This window comes from Oryza brachyantha, chromosome 12 (genome assembly GCF_000231095.2).
Source record: "Oryza brachyantha chromosome 12, ObraRS2, whole genome shotgun sequence".
Lineage (NCBI taxonomy): Eukaryota > Viridiplantae > Streptophyta > Magnoliopsida > Poales > Poaceae > Oryza > Oryza brachyantha.
In genome coordinates, this window is record NC_023174.2 from 11,988,746 (window position 1) to 12,004,751 (window position 16,006).

Sequence of the window (16,006 nt, forward strand, 5' to 3'; positions counted from 1 at the left end):
GTAAAAAGGCCAAAACAGAAGTAGAGTGCAGTTTAGGACCAACTTTCGTTGTCAAGGTTTTATATTGGACTAAGTTTAATATATCTTATTATTTTGAGCTAGGCAGTTTTTTATATTGTACTTTGGAACATTAATTTATAGATATACCAATTTGTTCCAAAATATAAGTATTTTTAAGTTGGATGGTTTAGATTCGTTTTTCAAGTTTATGATTGGTTGGGAAATCATCGATGTAAGGAGAATTATGGGAATTAGCACATGAATGCTTATTTTGGGGTATAAAGTTTGAGTCATAAGTATGTTTATATTTTGAAACGGATAGAGCAATTTATATATGATCGAATATGTTTACAATTTTAAAAGAGAAAAATGCACTTCCAGTTCACTAACTAATTGTTGATTCAAAGCTTACCAACAGGAGGCTAAAAGAGACTCCGTCTGTGTTCATTTGAGACATACTATTTCTCGGTTTTCAAACAACTAAACGATATATTTTTATTTATAAAAGGTCTCTATATATAAGATGATCATCTTATATTTCTTAAGTATTTTTTTTTTAATTTTATCTTCATTGCAACCACCAGAACCTAAACTAGGCTGAGATCCGGGAGACAAAGCTTTGCTCCTGATCGACGATATCCTAGATTCCTACGAGCTTCAAGAAAGATAACTCCAAAGTCTCCTTGGGGGCTTCCGGTGTACTGCAGGCCAGTAACTTCGCCCTTTCCTAATATGGTATAAGTTTTATTACTAAAGGTACTTAGGTGGTGTTTAGATTGAGAAATTTTTTGGGAGAATCAAATGTTTGACCGGATGTCGGAAGGGGTTTTTGGACACGAACGAAAAAACGAATGTCACGGCTAGCCTAGAAACCGTGAGACGAATCTTTTGAGCTTAATTAATCCATCATTAACACATGTTGGTTACTATAGCACTTATGGCTAATCATGGACTAATTAGGCTCAAAAGATTCGTCTCAAGATTTCTTATATAACTGTGCAATTAGTTTTTTGGTTCATCTATGTTTAATGCTTTATTTAGGTGTCTAAAAATTCGATGTGATGTTTTTGGAAAAAAAATTTTGGGAACTAAACAAGGCCTTAGGCTTTGTTTGCCTCCACCTTTCCTAACTCTAGATTCCCTCGTTTTTTGCGCGCATGATTCTCGAACTGTTAAATAGTATAATTTTTGCAAAAATAAAATTCTATAAGTATATTAATCTATTTTACAATTTTTATAATTAATAATTTATTAATCATGTACTAATCTATTACTACGTTTTCTACGCCGGATAACTAACACTTCCTTTTACTTAAATGAAAGCGGCCTTAAATCATATACTCTCCAAATGTGTAAAGGAAAGACAAAACATAAGTAAACTACAGTTTGTGCTAGCTTTCATTGTCAAAGCTTCCTATTGGGTCACTCTATACCATTTTTTTATTTTAGTTCAGGTCATTTTAACTTTTGTGCATTTTGAACGACTCTAGCATTTTTTCAACACACCAATAAACACCCTGAATTGTATGTAGGACACACGTTCGCCGGTAGAAGCTTGATATGGATGTATGAAAGAGTTAGGGTGGTAAAAGGCAAAATAATCATAGGATTAATTTATCTAGTCTAAAAAGGTTGAATAATGGGTGGTCCAAAATGACATTTTAGTAACAGGTGATCCAAACTATAACTCACTCAAACATCTAGTTATCCGATAAAACCTTACCCTACGTGTCCATCTTGTACGTGATTCCACCTCGGACGATCTTTGCTTCCACGAAACTTCGCATCATAAACTATCATGTCATATCCATAAAATCACGCGTAATATATTCTACATAATTATCCGCAGGAATAAATCAGGGCTAGTATTGCCATATATGTCCAAAAATGATACATCACTATCATAAATCGCATTATGAAGAGCACTGTTTTGTTCATCAAAATATGAAGAGGGACCACACCAGTCCATGGACCAGACCAGCATGGATTCAAAGGTCATGCTTGCCCGATTAGGAATTGCTTGACGCTCTCTCCTTCTGACTGTCTCTCTCCGAAACAGTAAGAAACCTCGCTAAGGGGAAAAATAAATAAATAAAAGAAAGCAACGTGCTTACCCCTGTCCCCTTGTTGCTTTCAGACGCGATCACAAAGAATTTTGCTCGAATTTTCTTTAGGACGATTGTTTGGGTGTTTTATGAAAAAAACAAAAGAAATATTTGTGAAAAATAATTTATGAATAAAAATTTTATATAAGTATTCTTAACGATCTAAAATCCAGATGTGGAAAATAAACCTCAGTGACAAAACTTAAAATTAACTCTAAATTTAAACGAAGAGGGAAGGGTGCTTATGTTTCGCCGTGTCAGTTAGTCCTTTACTTTTTGACTTCATACCGTGTAGACTAGAATCAGATGGTTGATTGAGACAGGGCTTGTTAATTATTGGCATAAAACTGAGCTGCTAGTGATCGAGATGGGATTAGTTACAAGATTTTAACCTTCGGTTGGTTACTATTATAGTGGCAAGTGGATGAGTTGTGACTTTTGTGTGGCATGCATGAGTCATCCCTCTCTCTATTAGAGCAAGTTCAAAAATAAAAATATAGTTAATAATTGACTTTAATTTATCTATAGTCAATCTAATGACTAATTTATATAATAACTACATACAAAATATATACTATCATGTTTCACCTGTCATACATACATTATATTTTGGAGTTCGTGTTACACGTATCCCTACCCTTCTCTCTTATCTATTGTCCCTGCTGTTACGAAGACTTGGAGATGTCGTCATTTTTTTTAGTTACAATATTCTCGCCGATTCATAGGTTTCGAAAGCGGACAAATAGGTTAAAAAAAAAAGGATGCCGTAGGTTGCTTAGCAGGTAATTAAGCTGAGTTGTGGAGGTTCGTGTACGAAACCTCCGCCAACAGAATAGTGTATTAACGCAGGATAATTAAGTATTAGTTATAAAAATATTTTAAAAAATTTAATACGATGTTAAAGCATCTTTCTTATGATGTATTAAAGTGTATTAAATAACCTTCTCCTAACTCTTTAAAAGACATACCGTTTGACGTTAGAGAATTGTAGCGTGTGCATGGGAAATAAGGATATAAGTTAGAATGAGAGTATTCAAACACAACATAAATATGGTTAACCGAATGGTTTTATGGCTAGCTAGTCAAGAAAAATTATGTAAATATTTCATCTACAATCTAGTAAGTCTCTAAAAGGCTAGTCAAATCACTTTTTTAATATTTTATATGTTTTAATGGACCGAAAATCCTCAATAGTACTGGTAGATTAGTAGAGACTATCGTAACTAAGGTTATGTTCTTTTACATTTATTATTATTTGTTTTTTTTTGCGTGCACACATACCGAACCTTAAACAATGTTTTCTTTAAAAAATCTACGTAGAAATTCGTTACCTCACATTTCTAAACAAAATTTTCAACCTTATAATAATTAATTTTATCATTTATACCATTAATAGCTATAAAAAATAAAATAATTTTTCATCATTAGGAACGATAGGAACATAGCCCAAATAGTTGTTTCAGGCCCTGTTTAGTTTGTAAAAACTTTTTCCAAAAACATAAGATCGAATCTTTGGACACATAAATGAAGCATTAAATATATAAACATTAAAACTAATTACACAGTTATAGGGGAAACCGTGAGACAAATCTTTTGAGCCTAGTTAGGACGTGATTAGCTATAAGTGCTATAGTAACTAATATGTGCTAATGACGGATTAATTAGACTCAAAAGATCCGTCTCGTGGTTTTCAGTCGGAATCTGAATTTTATTTTTTAATTAGACTACGTTTAATACTTCAAATAAATATGAGTCCAAAAACTTGATGTGATTTTTTGCAAAAAAAATTTGTAAACTAAACAAACAAAGCCTTATTGGAGGATATTTTTTCCTACGCTCGCCAGAATTTGGAATGACTAGTCATATTTCTGGTCATGAAATTTGTAAGCTTTGTAAAATCACGACCTCAAAACTTTCAAGATGCGGAACACCAGCTCGCTACGCCTTGAGTTCGTTGTGTTTTTTAATTCCTACGTATATGTCCTAGCGTAGAATGAGTTTTTTTTTATCATTAGTTTGAATCTTTTATTAATGTGATTTTATAATCAGGGGCACAGCCTGGGGGGCTGGTGGGGGCTTGCCTCCCCCAATGGCAGCTCACCACATACCCCTTCCCCTCAAAAAAAATAATTATGTTACTATATTTTACTTTAAGAATATAATAATTATGTATATTGTTTATAAGTCAGCAACTAATATTTAAATTATAAACTATACCTCAATTCATATGTATAATTTATCTATTCACTTTAATTTTAAATTTCTAAAATTCTAGTATCACCGTTCTAAAATATAATATTTTTTTGGCTATGTTAGACAAAGTGTTTGACTAAATACATAGCTAAATTTTGCTTTTTTTTGGGACCAATATAATAGTTAATAACTAGAAGACAGATAATTTTATTTCTCATTTTGCATGTCTAATTTCTGTATCTAACTATTTACTTAGATTTTTAGTTCAGATAATTTTATCATTGCTTATAATAAACATATGCGGTATAACTATCGGTATATATCTTTAGTATTATCGCGTGTTTTTACATTATATTATGTATTACTAAAAACTTAAAATTATTGTACATTATGTGTATTATAATTACTTAGTCAATATGACCTCTCGTAGTTAATTCTGGCTTCGCCCCTGTTTATAATAATATTTTGTAATTTATTTTCAAACATGAGCATTTTGGTATGTCAGTATGTCAACTTCGACCGATGTCACCCACAGTACAATGCCGCCACGCGAATACGCAACCCACAACGACGGATCTGGATCAGGTGAAGTTGTAACTATGACTATAACTTTTACAGTCATTCCATCCATCCATTGAATAATGAATCAACGGCTAGATAGAGAGCTATTCTCTTCTTTTTTCTATCTGCCCTGAAATTATCTATTAGTAAACCAAAATTATTTTATTCCGAACTTATTAATAATTTAGTAATGGTAAATTTCATATCTATAGAAAAATTAAAAAAAAAGTCATATTATCATACATCCGTCATAAAATATAATTATTTATGTGTGTTTCTCAAAATATATCTGGACATAGGGACAACCATATATATTATGAGAAACACGCAAAAATACTTAGGGGTTGATCATTTGGCTTTTTCAAGAAAAGTCAAACAGTGTTTTTATAAATAAAAAATAATTTATGAATAAGTTTGTTTATATAGATTTTTTGAATGATCTAAAAACTAAAACTGAAAAATAAAATACAACGGAAAAACATCAAAATCTACTCCAAATTTAAGATTGAATAAATTTGGGCTTATAAATATAAGTAGAAGCCAAAAAATGTGAGGTCGTTATATTTTATGAAGGATGTATGATAATATGAGCTTTTTAAATTTTTCTATATATATGAAATTTACAGTTACTAAATTATTAATTTATGAAGTTTAGAATAAGATAATTTAGGTTTACTACTAGATAATTTGAGAGTAGATAGAAAAAAGAAGAAAGAGAATAACTCTCCATCTAGCCGTGATTTATTATTCAATGGATGGATGGAATGACTGCAAAAGTTACAGCCATAGTTACAACTTCATTGGATCCAGATCCCACAAAGACATGACAAATCCATGTACAATTGTATGTAACTTGCCAGCTATTATTCTTAGCCTCACACTATCTAGTGGCTGTTTGGATCAAGAAAGGATCTTTTTTTGTCACTTGTCACATCGGATGTTTGGACGTTAATTAGTGGTATTAAATATAGATTGATAACAAAACTAATTGCATAAACTAAGGCTATTTCATTAGACAAATTTTCTAAGCCTAATTAAGCCACGATTAACAAATGTTTACCGTAGCACACATTCACTAATCATAGACTAATTAGGCTCAATAGATTCGTCTCGTAAAATAGTCTAGGGCATAGGGTGAGTTTTATTAATAGTCTATCTTTAATATTTCTAATTAGTGTCTAAATATTCGATATGACAAAGACTAAAAAAAGTTTGCAGGAAACAAACAGGCCCTTACTTGGTACACAAGACTTATTTTCCTAAAGAAATCATTATAGAATTTTTAAAAATAATTGATAAAGGTTTGAAACTTTAAAAAACATCATAAGTTTGTGTCGGTAGGCTCCATTCTTCCTCCCAGATTTTCGGCTTTTTGATAGTTTTTGTGCTTATGTTTTTCAAGCCACTGAACGGTGTATTTTTTTCAAAAAATTTCTACATGAAATTTATCATCTCACATTTTGAGGTAGATTTTTAACTCTATGATAGCTAATTCTATCATTTATATCATTAAATAACTCTTATAAAAATCGAGAAATATTTCATCTTTCATTTTTCCAGTTATCTAAAAGCACAAACATAACCTAAAACCATTCTCGGTGCAAGATTTCATTATGCAGTTTTCAACAGTGTCATATTATAGAATATTTGAGTGAATAAGTAAAACAAGTGCTCTTAATGCAAAATTCTATTTTACTGTTTCATAAAGTAAACATATCACTTAAATGCTAAATTCAAGTAGCTAATAATAGTTGATTAAATATATGGAGATGAAACAAATTACTAAGGTTTCAATCCAATTTCATAACATAAGTATATGTGTATAGTAAGTTTTATCCTCATGAAACTCAACTCACATCTTTCATCATAAATTCTATGCTGCATCACCATTTTATTGACTATAGCCACGTTCGTATGGGTGGAGGCTAGTTAACTTAGCCCGACGTGGAAAACATAGTAGATTAATACATGATTAATTAATTATTAATTATTAAAAAAATATAAAATAGATTAATATGATTTTTTTAAACAACTTTCATATAGAAAATTTTTTAAAAAATACACCGTTTAGTCGTTCGGGAAACGTGCGTGTGAAAAATAAGTTAACTTGGAAGGACTGACGAACGTGGTTGATGTGGCATATCATTTAATTAGGTTAAAACCCTATAAAACCCCTTAGACTAGTCTAAGAAGCTAAGGGCATTTCATCCCTCGATATCTCACCTACCATAGTACCATGGTATCATCCCCCTCAACCACCTCCTCTGAAGTTCATTTTTAAAAAAAATGACTCTTGTGAAGTTATTATTGTTAGATGGCTCATGCTGTTTCAATGACACTCTTCTCTGCATCCATGTCCATTAACTGCCCCTGCCGAAATACTCCTACAATACGCAATAATTAATCGACTCAAAGTACTGCCACTTGAGATTTCTACAGAAAGCCTGTAACAAAAAGATTTGTTTTTGGATCTATTTTTAAAAGATAAAAGAAAGAAAGATCACTGAGCCAGGACACAAGCTGAACCCATGTTCTGACCGATTCTGAAGTCATAACTCAAATGAAGAACAACACCAACCATTTGCTGCCATCAAGCAAATAAAATCCTGAGAGCCTCACTGAATTTGTCCACATAAGAATTGATCTCTATAGATCAGAATGCTCTGTTCTGATTGACTACCTGATGCCAAAAAATAAAAAAAAGTTGACATCCTGGAACAGAGTCACATCAAATCCTGGAACAGAGTCGATCAGGAACAATGTCAGGAGGTCCATATAACATTTTTAAGGTGCAAAACTTGCAAGTTTTTTTTCCCAAAATCATTAGGCCCAGTGTAGTTCCCAAAAACATCACATTAAATTTTTGAACATCTAAATAAAGCATTAAATCTACATAAACATTAAAACTAATTATACAGTTATGTGGGAAATCGTGAGACGAATCTTTTGAGCCTAATTAGTACATGATTAGTCATAAATACTACAGTAACCAACATGTGCTAATGACGAATTAATTAGACTCAAAAGATTCGTCTCGTAGTTTCCAGGCAGAATCTGAAATTTGTTTTATAATTAGACTATGTTTAATACTTCAAATGTATGACCGTACGCGTCGACGTGATCTCTCCTCCAAAAAATTTTGGGAACTGAACGAGGACTTAGCCAGAAGAACAGAGAACTACAAGAACAACTATTATGGAGAACAAAAACATATCAGTGTCAATTAAGTGTTTTCTACGTAACGTGGTCACTGACATATGGGCCATCTTGACTTTATGTTAGAGAAATACCATTTCGTTTCGTATTTGCTCATGTGGTTCAGGAAAGAAATAAGTTCATTAGAGGTCACTCACATTAACGTAAGTTTACAAATCAAAACCGTAATACCAGAAATGTTAGACCTTAAACTTACAAATCCCGTTTAAAATAGGTCCTAGGGCAGTATGGAAGGGTGGGTTTGCTGACGTTGCATTTTAACCAGGTTTGCTCATGTTGACTAAGCGGTTACATGCTAAAAAATAAATATGACCCTACATGTCATCCTCACTCCCAACAACTTATGTCCTCCATCTCTCCTGGTGAAGAGGATGTCGCCGGAGCTACATGCAACGGTGTCCAGTTTGGGGGAGAGAACGACAACGGCGAGGTGTCGGCCGACGAATCGGGACGAGGAGCAGCGGCGCCGACCGCTGGGGGCGCGCGTAGGAGCCGCACAACGCAACGTGTAGACGGGGCAATCTTCATGCTCGGCTTCCGCTTCATGCCGTCAACTGCCTCCTGCTCCCTCTTCAATCTTCTTGCTCGGCTTCTCCAATGGCCGCCGCCGCAGCCGCCTCACGACTCCATTGACACCGCCTATCGCTGTCGCCGCCTCCGACAAGGCTGCCTCCGCCACAATCGCTGGCCCGACCGTCGCAAGCCACCGCCGCCTCGGTCATCGCCAGCCCGGCCGCCGCAAGCCACCAGCCCAACCGCCGCAAGCCACTGCCGCCTTGGCCATCTCCACCCTCGCCCGGCTACGTTGTCCTCGTTGGAAAACAAAGAAACTCACGAAAATACAGTGGACACAAATCACAGCACACAGAGTATTTTTGCGGCACCGCGCGCACGCAACTTGACACCTTTTCTCTTGCTTTTCTTGTTAACTTAATATGATGATACAAAGCTTTAAATAGACCACCTGAACATACACGTTCAGCGGTAGTGCCTTGCGCCTCACGAGCAGGAGCACGTTGCTACTGCATGCAACTCCACGCACTAGAATCCAAAGCACACTAACTATGCATGCATGCACTGCCTACACCACTGCTTGCTCCAAACGAGCACATAATCAAGACTTGGCTAATCACCATGCATGGCCGCTAATCACCTACATGCATGCATGATTTACGTATTTGGCTGTCAATCTACTACAAGCACTCTCTACCACTTAATTTGTGCTTCTCGGGAGATTAGCTCGCTACGCCACAGCCAACTAATGCATGCAGCTGACAACTTAGTCTACTCATATGACTAGTGCCATGCAACAAAATAAACATGATAATCTACAACAAGATTATTTCTAACAGTCCTGCTGCCTCGGCGACGTTCAAGGCGATCAAGACGCCGGTTCCCGTGGTGCTGGATTGCGCGGTGGCGTCGACCGGCCTAGTGGTGATACTGAACGCCCGACTCACGAGATGGGGCGGCGGCGGGGGCCAGCGAGATGGGGCGCGATCGGTGGCTAGCGGGCTAGGGGTGGCCGGCGTGGTCGTCGGGTCGCGGACTGGGGCGCGCCGACGACGAGCAGTGGCACTAGGGGTCGTGGCCATGCCTTTGCCATCTGCCTTGTGGCGCTCGTGGTTGTGGCCGCCGGCGTACGCAGCTCGGCCGCTCAGGCCGACCGCCTGGAATGCGCCTGCCAGCGATGGGGAGGGTAGCTGCTACTCGCGGGAGAGCCTCGCTGCCTCACCTCATCGTCGTCGTCGTCCGCTGCCTCTCCCGTCCTCCACGACGCCGACGATAGCATGCCCCGTCCGACCAACGCCAACGCCATCAGCGCCGCCGCCCTAGCCCAGACAGCCAAGCTTCGCCAGAGGGAAGCAAAAGAAGAAGAGAAACGAAGAAAAGAAGAAACTTACATGTCGTGTTGGTACCATGTTTTTTTAATTTTCTCCTTGCTGACTAGGATGTCACATCAGCGAAACCATTCACGCATACTGTCTTTAGACATAATTTATATGGTTTTGAACACTTAAGCGACTAGGATTTCTGATATTAATGCTCAGGAATGTATCATACACTCCACGTAGAGTTGAAGGACGGCAGGTGACTTATTCCTTCAGGAAAGCGAAGAGAGGACTCGTCGACGGGCGGGCGGCAGCGGCGCTCATGGATCATGGCCGTGGAGCTATTGGGCCTCAATGGAAGGGGCGAAAGCGAAGGGTGGGCCTGGATCTCGGCCCAGCATATGAAGTGGGCTTGTGAAGGCCCAAGGCCAGGCCCATTCATGGAGGCTTCTGTCCTGTGTTGGGCATGGCATGGGCGCCATGGCAAGGGTTTTGGGACAGTTGGGTCCATAGTTGAGGCTTTCAAAGTTTTATTTTATTTCCTTCTTTGTTTCAGATTATAAGTTATTTTAGACCGTACTTAGTTGCCAAAAATTTTTGGCAAAAGGGTCACATCAAACGTTTGACTGGATATTAGAAGAGGTTTTTAGACACGAATAAAAAACGAATTTCACAGCTCGCCGGAAACCGTCGTAGCACATGTGGTTACTGTAGCACTTATGACTAATCATGGACTAATTAGGCTCAAAAAATTCGTCTCACGATTTTCTCCATAACTGTGCAATTAGTTTTTATTTTTATCTATGCTTAATGCTCTATTTAAGTGTTCAAAGATTCGATGTGATATTTTTGAGAAAATTTTGGAAATTAAATAAGGCCTTAGTTTTGGCTGTTTTAAGATTGATTAAATCTATAGATAAAACTAATAATATTTTTGACCCTAGACAAAGAAATTACAAAAACAAATTCATTTGTGAACTTAATGAAACTAATTTGATGTCATTAATGTTTGTATATTTGTCTATAAATTTGGCCAAATTTGAAGTAGCTTGACTTTGACAAAAGCCATAGCTACTTACAATCTAAAAGATATGAAGTTCTAGTGGGAGCTAATTAATCTTACAGCTTTCATTCTAGAAAAAAATAATATTCGTGGCAAGAAAACAGGTTATTGATTAAGCCAGTTCTCATTGTTTGCTTACTGATTTATCGACTGAAGTCAAAATTTGAATATCTAGACTTAATTTTACAGCTGATTTTGGATTTTTTGTCTTAATTTATTTTCTAGAACTTACTTTAAAATTTCTAGGTATACACATGATTTTTTATCGACATATTATTATTTTTGTCGCTAATAAACAGTTACGGCGTATAATCAGCACTGGTGAAATGATGACGCATATAAAGATGTTTATCTAGTTGTATCCCTAAGTATAAGCATTGGGATCATTAAGTTTCAAACGATATAAACTTGCACCTGAACACATCGACATCGGTCATGCAATTTATCGTAGTTTCCTATAAATTCAGACCTGATTCAAAGCACGTGAATTCGTAGGAATTTCATAATTCATTTCTCATAGGAACATGGACTCTCGCTGATGAGACTCTCGTTGTAATGTGAGAACGAGAAATTGCTATTTTAGCTATGAAAAAGAGGACAATATTATAGCGATAGTCGCACCAGGCCTGTTTGAAATTTCTCCCACTCACATTATAAATCAACTTAACTATTTCAAGTAAAGTTTATTTGAAACAATGGACGAATAAATTCCATTATCTACAAAACAAATCTCCGGAAAACTTTTGTGAAATCCCTATAACGTTTTCCCAGTGGGACCTGGTCCGCGTTCGGCCGGGGGCTAAGTTATCTCGTTTTACAAAAATTTCCGCACACACGCTTCCCAAAACCGCTAAACGGTGTATTTTTTTAAAAAAATTTCTACAGGAAGGTTATTTTAAAAAAATCATATTGATCTATTTTATATTTTTTTATAATTAATAATTAATTAATTATATTTTTCACGTAAGATAACTAACCCTCAATCTCACCCCAAACGAACACGGCCCTAATCTACAATTCATGCATGACGATGCCTGTGCTTTGGTGGCCAGACACACCATGAATTAGGTGATCCGCACACAACTGATGTCTATCGGAAACATGTTATTTTCAGCTTATGTGCATGCGGTTTATCAATCTATCATTTATCTAAAATTTGTTCTAAGCTATTTTTTAAAATTTATAATATATGATATTAAACTCATCCATACAATTAATTTATGTCCAGTCATCCTAATCGCAAGGCAAGCGCCTTTTTGCTTTCTGATGTTCACCTGCATCCTGCATATTCCCATACTATCATGCGACATAGAGTGGCCGGGTGAAAACATTCACGAAAATTCACAATCAGCCTAGCATTGTTTCCTACCATTTCTGTTTTCACACACATATATATGAAAATTAGATCCTACTACTAGGTGTAGTTACCATGGGTGAACGCAGAGCATGTTGAGTGGGGCTCAAATTTAATACTTAATGTATTACTAATACGTAATTAAGTAAAAAAAATTTGAGCATATTATCAATTCTATTAAGGTGTCCCGCTCGATTTTTAGGCTAGATCCGTCCCTGGTAGTTACTCTTTTCATGCTTAAGGTGTAGAAACACATTGAAAGTGCATCTAGCCCCTAAACGAAGTTTTGGATGATTAATGACAATGCTATCCAAGCATGTGTGCGCTAATGAGTTGTGATTGCAAAGAAGATGAGAGATCATTTTGATTGAAGGATTACTTGATCAAACTTAGAGCATGTGTGACCCGAAGCGATGGCTCTACGAAGACAAAGGTGCTTGAAGACGTATTTTATTTTTTCTTTTTGAGTCGTAGGAACTCCGTACTACTAAAAGGGGTCACTGGAATCTCTGCATGCATCCTGGAGTAAGCCTAAGCCGAGTGGAGTAAGTTTAAGTCCAGTTGTAGCCTATGCCGTTTTTCTTGAAGCAGGGACAGGACGGTTCGGTACTTGGTCCGGTGACAGGATGGTTCGGTCCTTGGTCCGGCCCCTGCTCAAGTCAAGTGTGTGGACGGTCCGGCCCCAAGCCGGATAGTTCGGTGGCAGGACGGTCCGGACCTTGGTTCGGCCCCTGCTCTGAGTGAGTGAGTTAAGTATCGGCCGGACGGTCCGGCCCCCTAGCCGGACGGTTTCCAACGGCTAAGTGACGTCTGCCAGCTTATAAAAGGGGCTCTTGAGATCTAGCCGTTGGTGAGGCTTTCTGATCGAGTTTTCTGGTTGCTAGGGTAAGTTTAGCACCTCTCAAGCCTCCCCACTAACCCAATACACCTCGCAGAGAGATTACTCGTTGGATCATGTCTTATAGAGAGTGTTAAGGTTAGTGAGTGATAGAGTGTTCATTCTCGGGCGTTGATGGATGCATGTGGAGTCAAGGTGGCCTATTACTCTTGGAAATTGATCTCCTAGACGGATAGGCGTCACCCGCGAGCCTCCGATTCATGTGGATCGTCCGGGAGCAAGTTGTGAAGGTTGGTACCTAACCTCCGTATGGGAATAGGTAAGATTGTTAGTGGATTCTTGTGTTTTCTCGTAGAAGGCTGCAGGGTAGAGCGAATTGCAATCTAGGGCTGGGCAAGCCGCCTTGATCTTGACCTTGGTGGTCGATCGAAGGGGTTGTTAGTCCCTAGTTGTGAATTCGGAGACCCGTGTTGGTCTTGTGGGAGGAAGCCAAGAGAGGGAAAGGATCGAGAGATATCCCGCTCGCAGGAGCGCCTCAACGGAGAGTAGGATCGAAAGATCCGAACTTCGGGATAAATCTCTCGTGTCCTTGTTCTTATGATTTCGTGTTCTGTTTGTTCCTGCAATCTTTCTGCTATTTTATTACACACATAATCACATCACGTTCCTAGGAACATCACCGAAAAGGTAGACTGTCAAGTTTGCATTTTTCACTGACCGGACGGTCCGGTGTTCTAACCAGGACGGTCCGGCCAGAGCTCTCGGCCCAACCCGAGAGTGCTGACCGGACGGTCCGGCCATAGGCCCGAACAGTCCGTCCCCTGTACTGACCGCTGTGATTTGAAAGATTTTTTCAGGACACCTATTCACCCCCCTCTAGGCTGTCTCTCTGGGACTTCAATTGGTATCAGAGCCTATTCTTCTCAAAAGGCTTAAAAGCTTGAAGTGATCCAAGATGGGAGACAAGACTAGCGATGTTTCCAACAACAACAACCGTAAAGATGAAGATGGTAGAGAAGGCTCTACCAAAAAGGGAGCCTCTATTGAGTTTGATTACTCTAAACTCAATACTTCATCATCTAACATTTCTATCTCTTCCGGCCGTGCACCTTCCTTTGATGGTACTCACTATGGGGCATGGAAACATAAAATGAGACTTCGTCTAATCTCCTTGCATCCAAGTGTTTGGAAAGTTGTGTGCACAGGTGTGAAGGATATGCCGGAAGATGAAGAAGATCTCACTCCGGCGCAGAGCTCCTCATCCACCGCAATGCTCAAGCGGTAAGCGTGATTGTCAACTCCTTGAGCCCGGAGGAATTCAATAAGGTTGATCAACTTGACGAAGCCAAGGAGATTTGGAACACGCTCCGCATTGCTCATGAAGGATCAAGATGGGTTCGAGAATCCAAGATTGAACTTCTTGAAGAGAAGCTAGGGAGGTTCGTGATGGAAGATGATGAAATACCTCAAGAGATGTATGACCGGATGATGGTCATAGTGAACAAGATCCGTGGCCTTGGGAGTGAAGACATAACGGATCATGTGGTGGTGAAGCGCTTGCTCCAAGCAATTTCACCAAGAAATCCTACCTTGGTGACTTTGATCTGTGAGTCAAGCGGTTTCAAGAGAATGACTCCAAGTGACGTGCTCTCAAGGATCATCTCGCATGAACTCTTGGAGGAAGATGCCAAGGAAGTTAAGAAATACGCCACCAATGCCGCCCAAGCCAAAAACAAGGAGATTGCATTCAAGGCAAAGAAGACTAACTCCAAGCTTCAAGAAGAGAGCTCAAGTGACTCGGAGAGTGAGGATGAAGAACTCGCTCTCTTGGTTCACAAATTCAAGAAATTCCTCCGCAAGAAGAGCTATGGGAGAAAGAATGAGGACCGGTACAAGAGGCAATCCAAGAAAACATGCTATGAGTGCAAGGAGTTTGGGCACTTTATAGAGGATTGCCCCAAGCTCGCTAAGAACAAAGAGGGCAAGGGCAAGGCCAAGTATTTCAAGAAAAGGGTGGATCGTGGTGTACTCTGGCTCATAGGGGTATCCTGCCGTGAATGAGACTCTTGCCAACTCTGCCATGAATCCAGCCATTCCAAGTCCACGATGATACAAGGGGTGGTTGGCCATCTAAAGAACACAAGGATTTAGAATCAATGGATGCAAAATTTTATTTCAAGATAAACAAATCATAAAAGAAACAAAGTAAATAAAGTTTTACCCGTAAATCGATTTACTCACGCTTTTCAACCAAAGGGGTTTTGTCTTTTTAAATGACTCACGCTTTTGAAAAGCACTAACCCATTTTCAAAGCGCTCTGACTTTCGCAAACAATGCATAAACATGAAAAGCAGAGGGCTCTTAGGGTTTCCATTGGGCTGATCCTACGGTCAAAGGAGGCTCTGATACCAACTTGTCACGCCCAGAAATTTCTCACACGAATTTCTGAACTTAATTGTGTATTAAAATCCCTGTCTAGGACCAGCCAGGGGACACAAAAAGATAATGTTAATTACATAACCATCGTTCTTAGAAACAACTGAAAATAACACTTATTCTAACGAAAATGCAGCGGAAAGAAAGGTAGACTAGCTCCAGCGGGTACGGCTCCAGTCCACAGGCAAAGCTTCAACGGCAGACCAGCTCACTCCTGAGAGTCACCTCCATCGGACTCAACTTCTAGCTCTGGGGGAAAAAGTTGGGCAAGGCTGAGTACAAACCACCATACTCAACAAGTAACACGGAAAAGAGGGCAATAAATGATGTATAGGGATCATCAAGGACAGGCTAGGGTTAGTTGCAATAAAGCAGCAGTTAAACAAATAACAGAGATTAAAATGAATA